Source organism: Lissotriton vulgaris, chromosome 4_1, assembly GCF_964263255.1.
Source record: "Lissotriton vulgaris chromosome 4_1, aLisVul1.2, whole genome shotgun sequence".
NCBI lineage: Eukaryota > Metazoa > Chordata > Amphibia > Caudata > Salamandridae > Lissotriton > Lissotriton vulgaris.
The window spans coordinates 553793106-553813909 of NC_141691.1; the positions used below are offsets into that span (position 1 = coordinate 553793106).

A 20804-nucleotide genomic window follows, 5' to 3' on the forward strand; every position below is an offset into this window, starting at 1 on the left:
CATTAATGTTTGTTAAAGTCAATAAACCAGACAGAAGAGGCGCAACTAAACTACGGCCCATTTGGGGGGGGGGGGGGGAGGGGGGGCCCTAATATTCCAACTATAGGCAGAGAGTGACGATGCAGGGGCTCTAAGAAGGGGTGAAAACAAAATAAAAAGCTTAGTTAACAAATGAATGGTCTTTGAAAGACCTGTGAAGTACTCGGTTTCAGCTGCGTGTGTGCCCGGGAAGCTCTCATCCCAGGCTGACACACACGGGGGAAGGAGTGGGGTCTGAAGCCCTTTGATCCGAATCAGCATTGAGCCGCGCGCCTGCCATACAGGAATACCATTTCTCCTGACTGGATCATGCAGCTGTGTGAGGGGTGTTCTCAATGAGGTGGGAAAGCACTTATTTGTGTAGTGTCAAAGTCGCTATCAGATGTTACTGGAAGGGGAGAGGTTTTAACTTTCCCATCCTTTGCATAGACTTTTGAGGGGGTTGGAATGCTTTCATTTTTTAAATCCTTTCATCTCTGGTAATGTCCATTATCAGGTGTAAGGGCCTTTGCTTCTGTGGAACTTCTGAGAATCATGGACAGTGTCTCTGTAAATCTCACCTCTTGTAAGTAATGTTCTTAATACAGTGATTAATTAATTTTTTTAAAGCATTGCATGGGTGTTTAAAAAGGGTATACTTATGCGCAGATCGCTCTGCATAGAATAGAACTGCTGCGCCTGCTGTGACGGACTGTGTGTACTGAGAGACCCTTGTGGCTGCAGGAAGTGCAGGCTCCCATCGACCTCATCGCTGCTATTGGATTAGTGCCACTCAGCCCACCTTTTCATTGGTGGGCAGGGCAGATTCAAACTCCCTTTCACACCAGACGTGTGACAGAGATGCCAGATTGGGCAATTTCCCTCACAAATGGGTGATATTTTTCCCATTTGTGCGAGAAAATACTCAATTGACCAGTGCCTTCTATTTTTCAAGTGTAATTTGGCCCATCGTGCGCATTTTTTAAGCTGTGGCGCCGCCTCAGCGTCAGCACTGCCATTTATCATTCTTGAGCTGCCATGCTTGCCAAAAAATTGCAAAAGGACACTGGCATTACTGGATAATGGGTAAGGAGGTACCCGAGAGGGAGGCGCAAAGGTGGCATTGTATTTGCGGGACTCACTATGATGATTTTCTTGAGGAGTGTCCCGTCAGTCTGGAACAGAGGCACGACGTGTAAATTGCACCATTCTCACCCAAAACGCCATGGCAATACTTCAGACCCAGATGTGAATGTGGGTGAAAAATACATTTATTTCGAAAAGTGAACGTTGTTTTCCATAGAACACAGTAGCCGCCTCAATGTACTAATAATATCAAATTCTGCTATTTGTGTCATGTTGCAGAATGATATGTGATTGAGTCATCACTTTTAGGTCTGGCTTTATCCAAGACCTTTTGATTTTACTAAAATATGTATAATATTACTTAATGGTGCTTTCAACCACCTCTATTCACCCATTGGTCTGTTGTTGCTACTTTCCCATTTTGCTTCAACCCACTACAGCATACAGCATGGGAAAGTGGGTCAGCATAATTACTTAATCCTCTGGTTAAAGTCACTTTGAGTAGCTGCAGTGCATTCTTCTCGTTCACAAGGTGCACATCCACACTCAAGGAGTTTCCTTTAGTACCAGAGTTACCAGATGTGATCGTAGGACACATTTGAAGTGAGCCCAAGGCATATTGCAGTTTTATCAGTTCCTATCTCCTTCCAACGCTGTTGTAAATTCTGTTTGAAGTAGACTGCTGCCCTCTCATGGCATTCCCGGGCTCTCTTTCAACAGTGGTTATTTGATCAACTTTGCCCAGGGAAAAAACACCAATTTATGGTGTTCAATTCGCTGTAGTTTTATTGAAATATAGGTGGGGTGTGTAACTTGGTTTTTAGTATCCAATATTTCTTTATACTAAGTACCCTCTTTCCTTCCATTTTCATTTCTTGCCTTTGTCTTTCTTCGTTTTTTCCTTCTTTCTTTTCTACCTTTCCTGTTTATCTTCCCTTTTGCCTTTCCTTTCTTTATTACCTTCCTTCATTCTTTATTTTTCTTTCCTTTCTTTTTGCCTTATTTTCTTTTACCTTTCATTTTCTTCCTTTCTGTTCATTCTTTCCTTTATTTTATCCATCAATCATCATCTTTCTCGAGCAGTCAGTTACACATGATTTCTAATGTTTTTCATACATTTTTTTATTGGTAACATGGATGGTAGATTTGAATTACCTTTATGTAAGCTTGCACTTTTCCAAAGCTCAAATCCATGTTCTTAGTGGATATCTTTTCTTGGCTTCTAGGTCTAGAGTGCCAACCAGTGTAGCACCAGCTGTGCGTTCACAACTTGGCCTGAAACAGAATCCCTAGGAAGCTTAGAGGCAGCATAGAAGTTCATTGCAGCAGGCAGCCCCAACCCTTGATTCTCGAAGAGTTTGGAAAAGTGTAGGAGAAAACCTGTATCATTCAAGATTTCGTGTAATTTCCTGTCTGTGAAAAGTCTGTTGCTATAAATAGCTCAACATTTCTGGACAGTGAGTTTAAAACTGAATTAAGTATAGGCTCATACTTGATCCAGCTGACAGGCAAATATGTCCCAACAAAGTCTATTCAGCTTTGGATTAAAAAACATAAAGACAGTGATAAAGATAGCCCAGGAGAAGGAAACCAAAATAAAACAACTGAGGTTGGGCCATGTACCCCTGCACAGAATCCTAACATAACTAAGAACAAAAAGCATGACGCTGAAAAAAGAAAACAAGTTTTTCAGTCACACTGGGTGGAATACTGGCCATGGCTAGCCCTGAAGGAAAGTCCTGAGGGGGAAGGACCAAAAATGTACTGCACTATTTGCCAAAAATATCCTACTATAGCAGTCAGCTATTCGGGTTCCTGTAGGAATGCGTTCTGAAGTAGATGTGACCAGTTGCGCATTGAACCAATCAGAGCTCATGAAACTAGTAAGGCACATATGACATGTGTTTCATGGCAACGCCAGGAAATGAAAGAAACCACTTTGCAATGTCAGACTGCTACAGCGAGTACCTCAAATTCCAGTGTCCCTACAGAGCAGCCCCTCATCATGCAAGCACTGCAAAAACTGAAGTAAACAGAAAGAAATAAACTGACCATCTTGTTTAACAATGCTTACCTAATTGCAAAACAAGGTAAGCCACTCTCAGACATGGACACCCTATGTAGGACTATGAAGAAAGCAGGTGTGGATATAGGAGAAAATTATGCAAACCGTGAAAAAGCCTCAGAGTTCATTAGATGTGAGGCGGATATACTTTGACAGGACATCAAAAAAATTGTTTCAAATTCTCGCTTCATCTGCATTATTGCTGACGGAAGCACAGATAGTGGCATCACTGAACAAGAAACTGTGCTGGTCAGAGTAGTCAATGGTGGAAAACCCTACACTCTATTTGCAGATCTTGTTCCACTTGAACATGCACATGCTCTAGGAGTTCTGGACGGTATAGTTAAAGGAATCAAAAGGTTATCTTTGGATCTAGTAGATATGAGGTCTACAGAACATCCGGGTCCATCACTAACCCCTGTCAATTTCGATGGTGCTGCAGTTATGATGGGATCTAAGGGATGGGTTGCAGCACTCCTGAAGAAAGACATTCCTTTTCTTCTGCCGTTCCACTGTGTAGCTCACAAGCTTCAGCTTGGGATTCTAGATGCTGTAAAATCCCATCCCTCTATTTGTCAGTTTGAGCAAACTTTAAATTGGATTTTCAAATTCTATTGGTATAGTCCTAAGAGACGAAGAGATGCCAAAGAAATTTCAATATGACAACTTTGCTCATTTCACTGATATTAAACAGGTTAGGTGGGTATCCAGCAAAACCAGGGCTTTGGCAGCCATGCAACAAAACCTGCAGAATAGTGGTTCTACACTTGGGACAGGTCGCAGCTGATAGTGATGATTCTGCTGCCAAGGCAAAAAAGTACCTCTCAGTTGTTACTAGTTTTACATTTATAAAAAAACCTTCACAGTCTGAGAGATGTTCTGAAGCCAGTGTCTCAGCTTTCAGAATTCTTTCAGTCTAATGAACTGCTTTTATTGCATGTTCCACCTGCTGTAGAGAGGTGTGTGTTGGCCCTAGTAGGCCTAAAGAGTGAGCTGGGTGAATATATGCAGCAGTTTAAAAAACTGTACCACCCAGAAGAAAAGAAGTTTGGACAAATTTCAACTGATGGCTGGGAAATAAAGGTATCATGACACTGCCCACCAGCAGCAACAATCCAAAGTGGCAGTGAGCTCATTGACAGTATGGTAAAGTATATTGATAAGAGGTTTGAAAATTTTAATTGCATGCCGGTTCAAGGTTTTCAGGCATTCGATTATACACTGTGGCCAGAAAGTAGAGAGGAGCTCTATACATATGGGCTCTCTGATATTGAGGCAATTGTGCAACATTTTGAGGTACTTTTCACAACAGACGAGAAATTAGCAATTGTAGAGGAGTTTTGTGGACTTAAAACCCATATGAAAAGCATTCAGACCAAAGGTATTCCTGTATTGCCTGCATATTCCAGCCTGCTAGCAATAAAACCTTATTCGTTGACTAATATATTAAAGCTTGTGGAGATGATGTTCACATTCAGTGTATCTACAGCAGAAGCTGAACGTGTGTTTTCTGCCAGGAATATCATTAAGAACCCACTAAGAACACAGTTAAATCAAGATGTTCTCCAAGACCTAATGCTTCTTAAGGTAGAAGGACCCAACTTTGAGGATTATGACCCCAGCAGAGCTATTGTTCTCTGGCTTACAAGAGGAGGCACAAAGCATGTGTGCGGACATAAAAGGCCATATCTATCATAACTGTTGAAGTATTGCTAATAAGGGTTTTAGAGCATCCTGCCATGAACAATCGTTTATTGTTGTATTTCAATTCAATTTCTATATGTTTGGATAAAAGGGATAATATAGCTTGTCAAGTTTTCCTTTAGCATTATTATTGCACAGCATTTCATGGTTTACTGATTTTAATAAAGAAAAAAGATATTAATGTTTCTCTGTCAGCCGGAGCCCTTATGTTTGATGTGGGACGGGAGTAGGTGGGACAAGTGGATTTTACAGGACATGTAGATCTCAGTGGTATTTTGTCCCTTGGACAATTAGATTATTTGGAAAATTCCACACCCCTGCTTTTCCAAGACACATAATGGCAGCCTATGGAGGCTTGTCTGTCCTTACCTTCCTCTCTATCATTCCAAGGATTTGGTGAGGGGAGGAAAGTTTCTCTATGGGTGAAACTTGACAGATTGTGTTAAATGTGTTATTGGTGTTATATCCTTGGCATTTCTAGTTGAAGTACTGGACAGTGTAGCCTTGTAGGTACAGGCTGCATTATTGTCTTTAATTTTCTCTTAAGTGTCTATGCAGGACTGCAATGAAGACAACTTAAGAGATTATTGCTCCGGGGTCCACGCACATGGGCGGGACACATGGGCTGGACTATTCACTAGATTATGACTATACACAGAGATCCCCTACTACAGAACGTTAGTTACTTTCCAATGTAGAATTATTTCACCAATAATTGATTTTGTGCTTCCACATTGACAGCACTGGATGTTGTCACGGTGCATTTACACTTTAGAATACTTTAAAATGTAGATAAAGCAGTGTACTACTCCAGTTGGTGCTGTGGGCAAGATGTGGCATGTCATAAGTCAGGGATGATCACGATCGGCTATTTTAATCAGAGAATGCCACTTAGACACAAGCGTTCACTTTAAATGAAACACAAGGGTTTGACAAAAATACAAAGGCATCCATCTACATTTGAGGTCAAAAACCAGGAATAGAAGAGAAAAAATCCACAGTACAAAAGAGGGCGAAAAAACGTGTTATTAGGCTGTCCGAAGCTTTTAAATTACAGATGGAGTTCTAACCGAGGGAAAATTAGCCCAGAGTTACCAACTGAACCAACTATAAGAAGCATTACAGCTACAGGAATATTAGACATTTTAGTCTCCAGTTTTGACCAATTTGGTAAAATTCTAGAACTAAATACGCAATATTCAGAAGCAAGTGATCATGAAATCATCTAAGTATTGGTTGAGAGTCTGCTTGACTATACAATAAATTGATCTGTAGAAGTCGGTAACGGGCAACCAGAAATTGATGTAAATCATGGTAGTAAATATTGGAGCACCCGCTATATCATTTTTTTAATACAATGATTACCCCCAGTTTGACTTGTCACGGTTCCTGGATAGTGATCTAATTTATTAATATGAAAAGTGGATACTAGAGGCCACAAACAAGTTAAAGCTGATATGCAAATTATCTGAAAAGAAGGCAATCCTATCAAAATACCCATTAGGCACAACACTTTGTATGGAAATCAACAGACTTATTAGGAAGCAATTTATGCGGTATTCTGCATCTAGGAATAAAGAAATACAGGTCCTAATGGAAAAAAAGTAAAAGGTACTTAATTACTAAGAAAAGAAAGGGAATTGACAGGATCACCCTCCAGCAGCTCTCAGTAAAAAATCTAACCAATTTTGGAGGCTAGTAGCACGGAACCATGGGACAAAATAACAACCTGCTGCTGTCTATATTCCACCATATGTTTGGGAAGGCTATATTGCCAAGCTTTATGCAGAAAACTATGCTTTGCATGCAAAGGATGTTTCTTCGGTTTTTCAAGGAAATCCTAACCACACTTTAGACGACGTTCTTTAGACTACAAGTAAACAAATAGATATATAAAAAGAGCAAGACCCTCCAGAGCAATGGGTCCAGACCAAATTCAAGTGAGGGTCTTCTAAGGTCGTTCAGATGTGTGGGGCTCATTCCTACATCCGCTATTAGCTTACTGTGACAAATATCAAAATTTTAGACAGGAAGCACTGTAATTCCATTTAATAAGAAATTACTCTGTACAAAACGAAGTACTCACAGACAGATTGCCCTGCTTGATGAAACGAGAAAAATCGTTTGCTGCAATAAGTATACTTGAACACCTGCAAGACTGGACTTTCAAGAACGGAACCATTCTTATGGAACAATCTGGTTTTAGACCAAAGCACTCAGCTATGGATAATATTGCAATAAAGCAAACACTGAAAAATATGGCTTTTAAATTGCCAATTCCCTTTACTGTATTTATTGATTTTTCAACCAATTTTGATTGGGTAGACAGGACAACTTTGTGGTGTAAACTTACCAAGTTAACCATTCCACCATATCTATTATGCCTCTACCTGCTGCTTAGACCTGAGGGGTGGGAGTAAAGGATTAACAAAGATAAACAGGTAACGGGTTGAAACAGGGATGTACACTGGCCCGCTTCTTTTCTACTTGTTTCTTTATTAATTACCATCTCAATTCTCTCAGGTAAGAAACGTCCCCCTAAATTATCCTTATGCCTCCTTCACATACTGATTTATGCAGAAAGCGTGGTGGTCTTTGTCTTAATCTCAAAGGGACTACATACAGTGTTCTATATTCATATACAAAGAACTTTCTTTGAATCTAAAATGAAGGTAATTGCTTTTAAGGGTAGGCAGCGCTGTGAACCCTTTTGATTGTACTTATGGGTTGAGATACTAGAACAGATCAAGACATACGCCTACCTGGATAGGACATTTTACTATTTATTTACCACTTCACACAAATAAGGAATAAAGTATTAAATACATTTTACAGCTCAACGGGGAATAGACATTTTATGTATCTGTTGGGCACTTTAAAGTAAAAATTCCATCTACTTTGTCTCATGCAAAGGAGTATACACCCGTAGGAAAATTTTCTTTTCTGAATTTATTTGAGGGTAAGATTTTACGGAAATTTTCAGCATTAAGCCAGGTAGTGCAGGCATGGACGCTGGAATCCTTTGACTCCTTTGAGTCAGGAAAGGTACCCAAAACTTGGAAGGAGGCTGTGGTGCTCCCCCTGAGAAAAAAGCCTAATATTAGTATGAAGCAATTAGAGAACTTGCGCCCCATCTCACTCCTGCCGTACTTCGCCAAGATCAGGTAAAAGGCCGTCAATAATCTGCTGACAGCCCATATTGAGGCTAATAGATTGCTCCATCACACTCAATCTGGCTTCCGTGCACTCCATTCGACCGCATCAGCGCTGCTGCCATATACAGAGACCTTACGGAAACTTGCAGATGAAGGTCATACGGCGGCACTGATCCTGCTGGATCTTAGTGCCGCATTCGACACTGTGGCCCATCACATGTTGTTACAGTGTCTAAAAAGGGGAGGAGTGGTGGACAAAGCAAGGGAATGGCTGGAGTCCTTTCTGTCAGATCGCAGTTTCCAAGTGGCACAGGGACCCCTCCGGTCCAAAGACATCAGCCTTAAACAGGGGGTGCCACAAGGGTCCAGTCTTACCCAACCCCTTTTAAATTTATATGTGGCACCAGTAGCAGAGATCACGGAAAAATCTGGGGTGAAGGTCGTGTCCTATGCAGACAACACGCAACTGGTGTAAGTTTGACACAGCCAAAGGTGCAGGCCGCTATTAATTTCAGTTCATGTCTGCAGGATCTAGCTGCTTGGATGGCAAATAACGGCCTCAAACTGAATGGAAATAAGACGGAGGTATTGATAGTGGGGAAGGCTCCTTCAGTGTGGACCTCGGCATGGTGGTCTCCAGCGCTGGGACCTCTATCCATTCCCAGCGATCAAGTGAGGAACCTAGGGGTGTGGCTCAATAGCAAGATCTCGTTCGAGCACCACACCAAACGGGTGACAGGCACATGCTTTGGCATTATGAGGGTCCTCAGGAAGACATTGGATTTACTGCCATTGACAGCCAGGAAGACCATGGTCCATGCATTAATAAGATTGAGGCTGGACTATCGGAATGTCCTATATTTAGGAGCCAGTGCTAAGTGCACTGAGAGGTTGCAGCGCATACAAAATGCGGCGGCCCGCCTGGTCTTGATGCTGCCCAAAAGAGCTTCTTCAAAGAGAGCACTGAAAACATTGCACTGGCTTCCAATCAAGGAACGTATGACATTCAAAGCCCTCTGTGTTGGTCACCGAATCTTACAGGGGAAAGGACCCACATACATTCATAACCTGCTTATCACGTACCACCCGACCAGTCAATTGAGATCTAGAGAGACGGGGCAGGTTCAGGTTCCGAAATTTAGCAGAGTGAGAATGGGAGGGCATTCCTTCCGTGTCCTGGCAGCTCAACAACGGAACAGATAACTCTGAGGCTCCGGATGGAGAAGTCAGAGCTGGCATTTCCAAAGAGCTGAAAACTCACTTGTTTCCCAAAGATTAGGGCGGGACTAGGCTCTGGCCGGGTGGGTAGAAATAGCAGCAGAGTGGCTTTGGCTTGGCCGTCCTACAGCGCGGGGACACACTAGTAAAGTGTAATCAGGCGCTTTACAAATTCTATTATTATTATCATTATTATTATTATTATTATTATTATTTGGCTAGTACATATGCCTAAGCAGTTTCTAAAACATTTTATTAGGTTTCCTGCGTAATTTATGTGTCCAGTGTTCTCTGAGAGAGCTATTAGATCATGAAAGGTTGGGCAGCTCAAAAAAGAACTATATTTTTACTGTAAATATGCAAATGACACTTGAAAGATTATAGTGCAAAATTGAGCATCTGTAATCATGGTCCCCCAGGTATTTAAAAGTATTTATGAAAAACGCTGTCCCAATTTTAAGATACACTCTGGACAACGACCATTGAAAGAAATTGGAACTATTTAAGGTTTTTTCATGGATGAGATGTTATAATCAAGCTCAAGTACATTGTCTTTGTAAACTAATACTCCAGTTAAGGCTAGCCACTCTTTCATTATTGACATACACAGGCGTTTGGACAGTCCATAAAAAACAGACCCCGAATTGTGTGATCTTGGACGGGGTGCAACGCAAGATCTGAAACGTGTTAAACGTCTGCCGGGCAAAAGCAGAACTATGGAAGCATTTTTTAAATCTGCTGTATAGAAAGTACAGTATAATCAAGTTAAATGATATTATCAATTTTATAGACACCATGGAACTAACATGCATGTTATATTCTTTTTAAATTATTTAAATGCTTTCTAGAGTAGTTTTAATATGTATGTATATTTTACAGATTATTGTTGATGTAGTTGTATTTATGTATGAGGTTTTGAATTGCTGATCTCAACTGAGGTCAAATTTGTTTTAATAAACTTGAAATATTTGAAAATATAGGGCAAAACAAATTCTTCCCGTCTCAATGAAAACCAGATCTATGAAAAAATTATCCATTTCAATACAGATATGACAAAATTCAGCAACCTAGGGCCCAATTCACAAAGGTAAAGTTAGACCAAAAGACTAATTTAGACCAAAAGTCTAACTTTACTACTTTTTGATATTCACAAAGGAGAGTTACTACTAGTATTTGTACTAGTTTACTAGAAGTAAGGATTTTTGGTTTAACTTTACCTTTGTGAATCAGCCCCTAGGCTTTTTGTATTTATTTCAAAAATACAAGCAAACAAGGAGCACACCACTGAAATGCCTCTGAAGGTATAACTGCAGAAATTCAGTCATAATAAAAATCCTACCTGACAATAGATATTGAATAGTTTCTTACCTGTCGGTGTAGTTTTGCAGCTTGAAGATCTTCCTTGATTCACTATGCTGTGCATTATTCCGCGGTCTAGTGGTTGGGTCTGGAATCGTAGTCTTTTTTATTTTTTTGACGTTGGTACGCTTCCTGCGGAAGCTCCCACCTCCGGGCGCCATCTTCGGACTCTTTTTTTCTTGTTTTTGTGTTGTGTTCGTGAATCCTTTTTCGATGTTGTCAAATTCTTCCTTGAAATTAAATGAATTTCCACTTTATCTCTTAAGGTGTCTGTTAGTATATTGTCCTTGTATTTCCAACTTCCTCTCCTGCCTCATCTTTCTGGCGGAGGTGGGTGGGTTCGTTAGTGAATCCAGAAACATCTTCAAGCTGCAAAACTACACCGACAGGTAAGAAACTATTCGTTTTGCAGCGTGAATCTTTCTGGATTCACTAGATGTGCATAGACTATGTAGCGGTTTGTTATGTTTGTGGTTGCTGGGTGGAAGATGAGCGTTGGTTGTTAAATATATGTTGAAGCACTTTCTGTCCTACATGTGCTTCCTTGTTCATTTGTATATCCACGCAGTAGTGCTTAGTGAACATGTGCACTGAAGCCCATGTTGCCGCCAGGCATATGTCCTGAATGGGTATGTTCGCCAGGAAGACTATTGTTGCTCCCTTTTACCTGGTAGAGTGGGCTTGCAACCCTCTGTTATTTCTTGACCTGCCTGCATTTGGCAGAATTGTATTGTTTGTGCGATCCATTGTCCGATGGTGCCCTTTGGTCTACCCAGGAAACTGCTTGCAAAATGACACAAAAAACTGCTTTGTTTTCCTGTGCACTTTAGTTCTTTCCATGTAATGTATCGCTGCCCTTCTAGCGTCCAGAGTGTGCAGTGCCATCTCTGCACTTGTGGATGGTTTCTGAAAGGAGCTTATTAGTATTTGTATTGTCTGGTTCATGTGAAACCTTGACACCACCTTTGGCATAAAGTGTGGGTCAGTTCTCATCACACCCTGTCATTGTGTATTTGGATGCAAGGTTCTTGTAGCGTTAACGCTTGCAGTTCGCTTACACTGCGCAGCGAGGTGATTGCCACTAGAAAGGCTGTCTTCATTGTGAGCATTTGTAGTGAGGCCTTATGGATGGGTTCGAAAGGCGCCTTCATAAGCTCTGTTAGGACTAAATTAAGGTTCCATGCCGGTGGTGGCATCCTTTTGGGTGGTGCTATCCTTTTAACCCCTTCCAGGAATCTTTTTACTACTTGTGATGTAAAGAAACTCTTTCCTGTCTCTCCTCTTGTGTAGGCTACTATCGCTGCTAGGTGTACTCTCAGCGAGGTGGAACTTAGGTTTGATTTGAGCATGTGTGTTAAATATTTTAGCACCGTTGATTCCTTTGTCACCTTCTTGTGCAGTTTTTCCTTGATACACTATTGTCTGAATCGTTTCCATTTTGCCACATAGCACCTCCGTGTGGTAGGTCTTCCTGCCTCTCGTAGCTCCCGCAGTGTGCTCTCCAGCATTTTCAGGTGTGCAAACTCTATGTCTTCAGGAGTCATGCCGCTAGGCAGAGGCTCTCTGGCTCTGGGTGGAGTACCGCTCCGTTTTGCATGGAGAGTAAGTCCTTTCTTTTCCCGAATTTGTGAGGTGGTCCCTGCGCCATCTCCACTATTTGTGAGAACCATGACTGCCTGGCCCACTGTGGTGCCACCAGAATCAGCGTCATGTTGCTGGTTCTGCATTTGCTGAGTACCCTGTGTATCAGTGATATCGGGGGAAAAGCGCAGGCAAATATTTTCGACCAGCTTATGCATAGGGCATTCCCCTGTGATTGATCCCCTGGTTGCCTGGATGCGAAGTATCGCCATTTTGCATTCTGGTGTGTTGCAAATAGGTCTATTGTCGGAGTCTCCCACTTCTTGAATAGCCTTTGTGTTTCTTGTGCATTTAGCTCCCACTCGTGGGATGCCGATGTCTGTCTGCTGAGCCAGTCTGCCTCCACGTTGTCCTTCCCTGGTAGGTGTATAGCTAGGAGGTCTATTTTGAGTGGGATGGCCCATCTCCATATGTCCTGCCCTAGGTTGGATAGTGCGTCTTATTGTGCTCCTCCCAGTTTGTTGATGTAGAACATCGTTGTGGTGTTGTCGGTCTGTTTCAACACTCTTTGCCCATACAGTTGTTTCTGGAAGGCTTTTAGGGTGAGGAACACTGTCTTTAGTTCCAGGTAGTTGATGTGCCTGATCGCATCTGTTGGGAGTCCACAGGCCCGCACCTTGAGTTGGTTTGTGTGTGCTCCCCATCCCTTTTGGGATACGTCTATGGTGATGGTCACTGTTGGGTTTCGTGGTGTTAAGGGCTTCCCCTTTGTTATGTTCTCCTTGTTCCACAACGCTATCTCCTCTTGCACTGCGTGCGTTACAACCACTAGATCTTCCCAACTCCCTGCAGCTTGTGACCATTAATGTTGCAGCCATTTCTTAAATGGTCTCATGTGTAGCCGTATATTGGGGACTAGGTGTATGCAGGACGCCATCATCCACATGATCTTGCTCGCTGTCCTCACTGTCAGAGCTCGCCCCTTCTGGTACCGACGTGTGTCCTTCAGCAGGGCAAGTGTTCTCTTGTCGCAGGGGAACACTTTGCTCTGTATGGTGTTGATCTGTGCGCCTAGGAAGATCTTCACTTGCTCTGGTTCCATTGAGGATTTCCCCCAGTGTTTTGAGAATCCCGGTTCCATTAGCGTTATTGTGACCCGCTGTGCATGTTCTTTGCATTGTTTGTAGGAACTTGCTTTTATGAGCCAGTCGTCAAGGTAGGGGTATACATGGATCCCTTCCCTCCTTAGGTGCACTGTCATGGCAGCGAGGCACTTGGTGAAGACCCTTGGTGCGGATTTTAGTCCGAAGGCCAGGGCGGTGAACTGGTAGGGTGCCTTGTTGATGGCAAATCTCAGTAGCTGTTGGTGCTGTTTGTTCATAGGAATGTGTAGGTAGGCCCCTTTCAGGTCTATGGTGGACATAAAGTCTCCGTCCCTTATCTGAGGAATGACTTCTTGAAGAAATGTCATCTTGAATTTTTGTGTTTTTATGTATTGGTTTAGGAACCATAGGTCCAGGATGGGTCTTAACGTTTCGTCCACCTTTGGTATGAGGAAGTAGTTTGAGTACACTCCTTTGTTTCTTTCTCTGAATGGTACTGTTTCTATGGCCTCTTTGTGGAGGAGTTATTGTGCTTCTTCCTTGAGTAGCGCTAGTTCTTGTGCTCAGCGCGCGTTTCTTTATAGTTTCCTGTTTGGCGGTTTTTTTCCAGTTCTATGCAGTATCCGAACTGTATGATGTTCAGTATCCATTTGTCTGTTATTTTCTACCATTCCTGGAAAAAGTGTTTTAGTCTGCCTCCTACTGGTGTTACATGTTCATTGATTTTTGGTCTGTGTAACCAGTTTTTGTTGACTTTGATGTGCCCCTCCCATAGAGGTGGTGTGTGGGTGGGCACAGTTGGTGGTGCGGAGTCACTTTGAGGTGGGTTGCTGGCCCCCTCTTCTTGTTTGCCTTCCTCCATTCGACCTCCCGCGAAAGGACTGGCCCAGAGGCTGGTATTGCCAGGTTTGTTTTTGCTGGCCCTGCTGTGCTTGGTTGTCACCCTGGTAGCCCTGCTGGAATTTCTGATGTGACGTTCCCGGCTGGTATCCCCCTCTTCCATTTGGCTTCCGTGTTGGTGTGCCTCTCCTCATTCCTCTGAATTGCAAGGCCCCCATGGACCTTGCAGTTTCAATTTCCTTTTTGAGCTGGGTGAGTTCCTCATCCACTGGTGCTCCGAACAGGGTTTCTCCATTGAAGGAGGTGCTCAGAATGTTATTCTGTACTTCCGGCTTGAAGCCTGATATTCTCAGCCAGACATGCCTTCTCTCTGTGACCCTGATCATCAAGAGCCTGCTGGACGTGTCTGCCACATCCAGTGCTGACTTCAGGCATGAAGTAACTATATTCTTGCCTTCCTCCACTAGGTGTGTTGCCCTCTGTTGGTATTGCTCAGGGAGGTGTTTTAGCAGTTGTCCGACTTCGTCCCAATGCTGGTACGTATGTAGGGCATTAGAGTTGGCAATGAGCCAGTGTACTGCTGCATTCCTTTCTATTTTCCTTCCAGTGAGGTCTATCCTCTTATTCTTTTTGTCTGGTGGTGGGCCTGAGTTTGTGGGAACATTGGCCCTTTTTCTGGCTGTTGCTGCAATTATGGAGTCAGCTGTGATGGATCCCTAGATGTAGGGAGGATCCTTAGAGGAGTGTTTGTATTTTTTCTCTGTCCTAGGTGTGACAAAACTGCAGCTTGCTGGTTCTTTGAATGCCTTCCTCCCCTAGTCCAGGACACTTCGTACCATGGGGAGGAATTGACTCCTGGTTTGAGTGGGGAGAAGGGTCTCTAGGAGGAAGCAGGCTTTTAGTTTTTCTTCCTCCAGTTTCACTCCATAAGCTGTTGCCGCGTTCCTGATGACCATGTTGTAGATCCCAATGTCATCTGGCGGCGAAGGCCTTGAAGGGTACGTCTCCACGGCCTCTTCTGGGCTTTCGGCGTTGAGGTCCTGCTAATCCAGGTCCTGCACCACCGAGAATGCAGAGTCCAAACTTGTGCGCTGGTCTTCCTCGCCTTCCTCGTAATAGTATAGGCCCTCTTCCTCTTGGTGTTCTTGGGACTTGGGAGTTTTGGGTGGCTCTTCGGCATCGAACCCTTCCTCGTCCTCGACGATTGTTGTCACCGGCTTCGACGGGATGGTGAACCTCTTCATCCGTTCGTTTAACTCTCTTTTCCTTTGCAGGATGTTATCCATTTCGGCCTCAAGCCTTCCCTTTTTCCTTTCCATCTCGCGGCCTGTTCGGCGTCGAGTGATTCGGACGATCCCTTCGACGTAGACGTCGACTTCGAAGAAGCCTTCGGGTCCTTTTCCTTCGTCGTTGAGCGCTCCTTTTCGGGGGCGTGTTTCGACGACCTAGGCTTTTCTTGTGTTTTCGCCGTCTGGGAGTCCTTTTCGAAGGATCTGCTGGGCTGTTTGTCCCTGGATGCAGCTGCGGCCGTCGAAATCTTCGGCGCCAATGCTCCTTTCGTGGACTTAGACTCTGTTTTTCGAGTGTCTGACTCAAGCTTTCGAGAGTCTGTCCGGGTTTTAGGGGTCGTCGTCTCTCCTACCTCTTTTGTAGTTTTGTAATCGGTCTCTACGACCGTGAAGTCATCTGGTCCCTCGGCGATGTTGTCCTCTTCGTCACTGGAGAGGCCCAAGTCCCGAAGCGACGGAGGATGGCCTTTTCCTTGCATGCTGTGGTTGGCTATCCTCTCCCTCTCTCTAATCCTGAGAGTCTTCGGGGTGAAGACGGAGCAGGCGTTGCAATCCTTGCTTTCGTGGTCGACTGGCAGGCAGAGGTTGCAAACCGGATGCTGGTCCTTCTGCGCGTATTTGTGGTGACAATTGCGACAGAATTTGAACTGAGTCTTGTCCATTCCTGCGATCAGGGGGCTCCCTGTGTGCACATTCTCTGTTGGACGTCAAAGTCTTCGATGTTCTCCTCCTTCTTAGTCATCCCGGCTCAGTGGTCTTGTCCTGGATGTATTCTCCAATCTTTTTAGGTAGATTTCAGTCTTTTCCTTCTTCTTTTCTCCAAAAACTCTGGAACCTCTCGGTGACAATCCAGACACAACGGCAGAAAAAAGAATCTGGAGATGGCGCACAGAGATGGGAGTTTCCGCAGGAAGCGGGCCGACATCACAGGAAGGACTCCAGAAGGTGGGTCGTCAACGCCCACCTGGGCTACGGAAAAAAAGAAAAGAAAAAAAGACTACAATTCTGGACCCAACCACAGCATTGTGAATCCAGAAAGATTCACGCTGCAAAAGTCAGGTATCTTGCATCCATGAGAACTGAGAAAGTAGTGAGCCAGCTTTTTCAGGCGCACCGGTTAAACAAAGCGAGGAAACAAAGCAGCTACAGTGTCCTGCTGCTTTCAAGGTCTGCAATACTCTGCACAATTCATGCAATTGTTTTAAACAGTTAAACTGAGACATTACTGACATTATGTCTCAGCACATGAAGAAATTCTGCAATGTTTTTAGCAATTTTAAGCTGTAAAGGCAATTGTGCAAGTCAAAAAAGAGGTAGGTAAAATAATATTATCTTCGTCTTTCAGAATATATTGAATGAACGAAGATACTAAAAGCGGCAAGTAAGTCAACAGTGCACACTACAATAAAAGAAAGAGAAAAACAAAATAAGCATAGCGTAGGAAATAGCTGTTCAGCAATAGCCTGCTGCCCTACATAATCACCTACAAATACCCTTAAAATCCTTCTCTAAAGCGTACTGTCGCTACTGCTATGGCCTATTGAGACTGTGCTGGTAGCGTGCCTAGAAAACCATAGGGGAACAAGGAGTTTTCGACTGTAGACAGAATTCTACATAATTCCATGTCGTATTCAAGTGAAGTTCCAAACATCTGTCCCTTGAGCGCAAATCATTGGCAAACCATAACTCTACATCAGCTATGCAGTATATTCCACGTATAAGCACAACAAAAGGTATGCCAGGTTAGTAAATCTGTAATTCATTAATAATGAATATCAGAAAAATTAGGTACTGGTATTTATGTGCAGTACAGTGCAATAGACCACTAACCACACTCTTAAACATGCAGAAACCAGGACCAGAGAAATGTTGACTGCCTACAACTAAATAAACCAAAATACATATTTTTTTCCATAATCTGGTCCTCTTGGCGCCAATGACAATTAGCAGCTTTAACGCCATGCTAAAAAGACAGGTAAGGGGTAGCAAGAGTATTTTAAATTGTGATAAATTAAGAGAAGATGTATGTCCACATTGTTCAGGACAGGGGAAAGTGAGAGACGAGAACTGAGATAGTCATCCACATTTCTTCCATGGATCGCATCAAAGTCAAAGTCAATCTAGACTATCTATCAGGCGGGTAGATAGTACTGTCAAAGAATAAGGGTGCTTAAGGGATATTTAAAACAAGGCAACAGTTGCCAATACCATTGAGGCAGTCAGACGACCTTTCCTGGAAAGGAATTATCCGGAAACGTTTCATATACCCCACTTTCCTTCTTCCGAAAGAGAGGCATTACTAGAGATTGTCCATAGGTTTAAAGACAGAAAATTGTTACAAATCGAGGTTAGCTGATACAATCTCTTCAAGAGAAGCACCACTTTTTCCGTTCCAAATTTAAACGGCAGTTTAATCTAGATATGGTTTTGGGGAGCAGTGGAATCGTGAGGCAATGGGGAAAGGCCAGTACATAAGGCCACATAAATGGCAGGCATATGTTCTAACTTGTACGGGCTTCACTATAAATATTCAGCATTTATCCTATTTTATTAATTTTATATACTGGTACAGCACAAAAATAGATTTGTGTGCTTCTCACAGATTTACAGTCACGATACAAAAGAACATAACAGAACACAACAGTAGGCATCACAGATTTGATTTCACAAAGTGGCTATTTTACTCTAGTCAAGGTGGTCAAAATAGGCACGTTTTTATATAACAATAAATTGGTTGGATTGTTCAACCTGTCAGCATGATGCTGGTGCACCACAAAAACCTAGGTTGTGGGAGGATTTAAAGTTGATGATTCACAGGAGTACTGATCTTTTTCTTCTGAGTCCTCTTTGTCCTCCCTATATTAAATTAAGTCTGTTAAGTAGGGTGTTTCTTTAGAAGCAGAGCTTTCAATGCCGAGGAGCAAATCTTGAATTTAATTATGGCTTCAACAGGTAGCCAGGGTAAATCTTAGTGTAGGTGGTGTGGAATCCTAATTTCTTGATACTAATAGACTGGATACTGAGTGGCAAACCGCTTTCTGTATGGGGAGAGGTGGTTGTGGTAAAACAAGATAAAACAGTCTTTCCAACGAGATGGTTAAGCCTAGAAAGAGGCTGAAGTTATTATTAATAAGTAAGGAAAGAATATTTTCTATCAAGTGATTTCATATGCGATGCAACATGTGATTCGTTTATAAGTCTGATGTGATGGATTGGTTACATTTGCTAAAGCCACAGCATTTATTCTGAGTTTGCAAAAACAACAGGTGATGGACCGAATGAGGATCAATGTCACACATTCAACCCAGTCAAAAGATCTGGGTCCTAATCCATCGTTTGACAATGGCGATATGCAAATCAGCTCTGACCCTGTGCCCCATGGGAACAGTCCAGTCCGAACTACAAAAGCAGGACATGGCTTTTGTAGTTCGGACTGGACTGTTCCCATGGGGCACAGGGTCAGAGCTGATTTGCATATCGCCATTGTCTAACCCAGGGTGGTGTGGAGTGCAAAAAAACGATGGATTAGGACCCAGATCTTTTGACTGGGTTGAATGTGTGACATTGATCCTCATTCGGTCCATCACCTGTTGTTTTTGCAAACTCGCTATAAGTGTACTGGGGATGCCCAGACGTGGGTCCCAGGCACTCCACACCACTGGAGTCAAGCTAGCCGGGCTGATGAGAGGTGTTACCTCGAAACCGGTCCGGTCCTCGGATGCTTGATTCCGTTCTGGGAAGGACATGGCTTTTGTAGTTCGGACTGGACTGTTCCCATGGGGCAACAGGGTCAGAGCTGATTTGCATATCGCCATTGTCTAACCCAGGGTGGTGTGGAGTGCAAAAAAACGATGGATTTGGGCCCAGATCTTTTGACTGGGGGAATGTGTGACATTGATCCACATTCGGTCCATCACTTGTTGTTTTTGCAATTGCCGCCCTAAGTGCGCTGGGGATGCCCAGACGTGGGTCCCAGGCACTCCACACCACTTGGAGTCAAGCTAGCCGGGCTGATGAGAGGTGTTACCTCGAAACCGGTCCGGTCCTCGGATGCTTGATTCCGTTCTGGGAAGGACATGGCTTTTGTAGTTCGGACTGGACTGTTCCCATGGGGCAACAGGGTCAGAGCTGATTTGCATATCGCCATTGTCTAACCCAGGGTGGTGTGGAGTGCAAAAAAACGATGGATTTGGGCCCAGATCTTTTGACTGGGGGAATGTGTGACATTGATCCACATTCGGTCCATCACTTGTTGTTTTTGCAATTGCCGCCCTAAGTGCGCTGGGGATGCCCAGACGTGGGTCCCAGGCACTCCACACCACTTGGAGTCAAGCTAGCCGGGCTGATGAGAGGTGTTACCTCGAAACCGGTCCGGTCCTCGGATGCTTGATTCCGTTCTGGGAAGGACATGGCTTTTGTAGTTCGGACTGGACTGTTCCCATTGGGCAACAGGGTCAGAGCTGATTTGCATATCGCCATTGTCTAACCCAGGGTGGTGTGGAGTGCAAAAAAACGATGGATTTGGGCCCAGATCTTTTGACTGGGGGAATGTGTGACATTGATCCACATTCGGTCCATCACTTGTTGTTTTTGCAATTGCCGCCCTAAGTGCGCTGGGGATGCCCAGACGTGGGTCCCAGGCACTCCACACCACTTGGAGTCAAGCTAGCCGGGCTGATGAGAGGTGTTACCTCGAAACCGGTCCGGTCCTCGGATGCTTGATTCCGTTCTGGGAAGGACATGGCTTTTGTAGTTCGGACTGGACTGTTCCCATGGGGCAACAGGGTCAGAAATGATTTGCATATCGCCATTGTCTAACCCAGGGTGGTGTGGAGTGCAAAAAAACGATGGATTTGGGCCCAGATCTTTTGACTGGGGGAATGTGTGACATTGATCCACATTCGGTCCATCACTTGTTGTTTTTGCAACAGCATTTATTCTGGCATAATCTATCTGTATTGTATTTTGAGGTTTGATGTAGGCAAAGATATTTTAAATATTATTCTTTATGGAGGCTTTCAGCTAGCTTTCTTCGTCCACTATACTTTTATGTCATTCACATTTCTTCCAACCACCACATCATACAGCATGGGACAGTGGGTCAGCCCACTCCAGCCATTGGCTAATTTCGTTAGCCATTGGCTAACTTTGTTGTGAGTGACCACATTCTGCTCTTTCACAAGGAGGACGTATGCACATAAAGGGGCTCCCTTCAGTACCAGTGATTACCATGTCAAAACAGATGATCCCTTATCTTGAATACTTTCTTGCTATTTTCCCTGAAGTGCTTTCTAAAGTCTTTTACTTTGCAAGTTGCAGTGTGATCTATTATGAATATGTTTCAGTTCTGATAAGTTGTGCACTGGTTATGCAGGGAAAAGTGCAA

The 20804-nt window shown here is 43.5% G+C and overlaps 1 protein-coding gene across 36 annotated transcripts in view; it reads right to left on the reverse strand.

Moving 5' to 3' along the window:
* CLASP2 (cytoplasmic linker associated protein 2) overlaps window positions 1–20804 on the reverse strand; it is a 1795600-nt gene that overhangs the window by 1620168 nt on the left and 154628 nt on the right. The gene's annotated exons all lie outside the window — the stretch shown is intronic.